The sequence below is a fragment of the Penaeus vannamei genome, chromosome 9 (genome assembly GCF_042767895.1).
Source record: "Penaeus vannamei isolate JL-2024 chromosome 9, ASM4276789v1, whole genome shotgun sequence".
NCBI classification, from domain to species: Eukaryota; Metazoa; Arthropoda; class Malacostraca; order Decapoda; family Penaeidae; genus Penaeus; species Penaeus vannamei.
Window position 1 is genome coordinate 37,187,127 of NC_091557.1, and position 2,500 is coordinate 37,189,626.

The 2,500-nt window shown below is 36.0% G+C and overlaps 2 protein-coding genes across 2 annotated transcripts in view; one reads left to right on the forward strand and one right to left on the reverse strand.

Annotated features, from left to right (window-relative positions):
- The window catches only part of LOC113804195 (ras-related protein Rab-7L1), a 49,878-nt gene that overhangs the window by 38,273 nt on the left and 9,105 nt on the right, over positions 1-2,500 (reverse strand). The gene's annotated exons all lie outside the window — the stretch shown is intronic.
- Positions 1-2,500, forward strand: part of LOC113820528 (ankyrin repeat and BTB/POZ domain-containing protein 1) — a gene marked incomplete in the record, with an annotated part of 16,102 nt that overhangs the window by 3,057 nt on the left and 10,545 nt on the right.

The following is a 2,500-nucleotide window of genomic DNA, read 5'->3' on the forward strand; positions in this document are numbered from 1 at the left end:
CTCTGTGTCCTTAGTTAGCTTTCCTCCTAGCCAGTACTCCATATGAATCCACTCCAAGCTGTCAGTCTGCTAAGCCAACCATGCCACCCCCTCCCCTTCATCATCATGTTCTTCTTTGTCTTTTAATTCTTCTTCTTCTTCTTCTTCTTCTTCTTCTTCTTCTTCTTCTTCTTCTTCTTCTTCTTCTTCTTCTTCTTCTTCTTCTTCTTCTTCTTCTTCTTCTTCTTCTTCTTCTTCTTCTTCTTCTTCTTCTTCTTCTTCTTCTTCATCCCCTTTCCCTTTCTCTTACACTTCCCCTTCCACTTATGCTTCCCCTTAGTCTTCCTCTTCCCCTGCCTTGCTTTTATCCTAGCTGAGCTTCTAGCAACATTTCTGCTACATACTTATAGGTACATGTTTTATTTAGACCATTTTTTGAATTATTCAAGTTACCAATACATGAAATATACTCTCTGACATGTAAAATGAAGTTCTTTAAAAATGAATACCATAGTTACAACTGGAAAATGTTGAAATTGTGGGATTGTTTGCAACTGAAGACAAGTCAGGATGAGTAATTTCTGTCCTTCAAGGCTAAGTCTAACCTGATAGTAGTACATTATCACATGTTGCAGCAGTCCACACATCACACCCTTGCAAAGGCCAGCAAACCTCCTCCACATATAATCTAGCATGATAGGGTATGTATTTGTAGAAAAGGTATAAATGAAAATGAATATCTTCACTGTATAAGAGAGGTATTTGACCAGTTTTTATTATATCTTTGCCAGAAATGTATTCATTCTTATTCATACCTCTTCTACATTTTTCACAAAGACCATGGTTCAGACCCTGAATTCTTCATTGTTGATGACAAAGAACCATGAAGGTCTACAAGTTCTATCCCCTGATATAAGCTATATCCTCTTTCTTGCAAGTAAAATCCTTTATTCTGTCTTTCAAATTTGTATTGTATTACTATAATATACTATGTATAGCATATTATCTGGTACAGAAGCACCCATTTGTATAATGGTAGAGTACATAAATTATATAACCTGTACTACATATGTGTTGATAGTTATGTAAAGCATTTATTTTAGTGAAATGTGTAGGTTGTGCCTGTGTGTTATAGTGATATTTTTGCATTAATATTTCAAAATTACAGAGAAGAGGTTTCTTATATAACAGTGTATGATTCAAATCATTGGTAGCAGGAGGCTCTTGAGTGCCACACTATGATTTTTTTCTGTTTAATTTTCATAAGAAAAATTATCTTGAAGCATGGGCCCCATGCAGCAAATTTAGCAAAATAGAATATTTAGTTTGGAAGTTAAACAAAATATAATTTAACAGCATAGAGTGGAAGACCAGGGAGTACTCTTTTCTGCAATCGAGGCAGTACATGTATTAGGTACATTACAATATCCCATATGGCTTTGCTAAGTTCCAAATCTCCTAGTATTCTCTTTCAAAGAAAATATCATAAATTTCAAGCAGCAAATGACTGTATTATCATCATAGGGTATACATACTATGTATGCTGCAAATACCAAAAATAGTGCACAATAAAGATATATACTGGGGTCCTACCCAGGATCCTCATTAGCCATTTCAGGTGTTGGAAACCTGACCATGATCCTAGATTATCAATAGATAAGCCAGGATTAGTGATCATATGCCAGTGCTTCACATCTCGGTATCATTCATCCTTGACCTTATCAAAATTTCAATCGCCCATGGCTAAAATTTCTTGTTTCCTTTCTCTGGTAGTTTTCATTCACTCCCAGAGCATCTTTATTCAGCATTTACCCTCGGAGGAGTCACAGAAGAGGCATTGATATGAGATGATACACAGGCAGTTGGTCCTTGATGAGGTTTTACAACTAACACTTTTGTATATGTTATTATCCTCTGCGTATGAGCATGGGTATGTGGGTGTTTGTGTATTTTTTGTTGATGTGTGTGTGTGTGTGTGTGTGTGTGTGTGTGTGTGTGTGTGTGTGTGTGTGTGTGTGTGTGTGTGTGTGTGTGTGTGTGTGTGTGTGTGTGTGTTTTGTTGATGTGTTTTGTTGATGTGTTTTGTTGATGTGTGTGTGTGTGTGTGTGTGTGTGTGTGTGTGTGTGTGTGTGTGTGTGTGTGTGTGTGTGTGTGTGTGTGTGTGTGTGTGTGTGTTTTGTTGATGTGTTTTGTTGATGTGTTTTGTTGATGTGTGTGTGTGTGTGTGTGTGTGTGTGTGTGTGTGTGTGTGTGTGTGTGTGTGTGTGTTTGTTTGAACATGTATATTGGTTTGTGTATTTGTGTGTGTGTGTGTAAACTATTTATAATAACTAAAATATACATCAATTCATATATTGTACAAAATGTATGTCTGATGAGGCTTTAAAAACCAACAGTGTACAAGATAAATGCTTCCATTTTAAACTGAAAGGCAGACATACATATATAATATATATCAAAATATATAGTACCATAATTTACATGCGTAGACTCAGTACACCCGGTGCAAAGATAAATGAA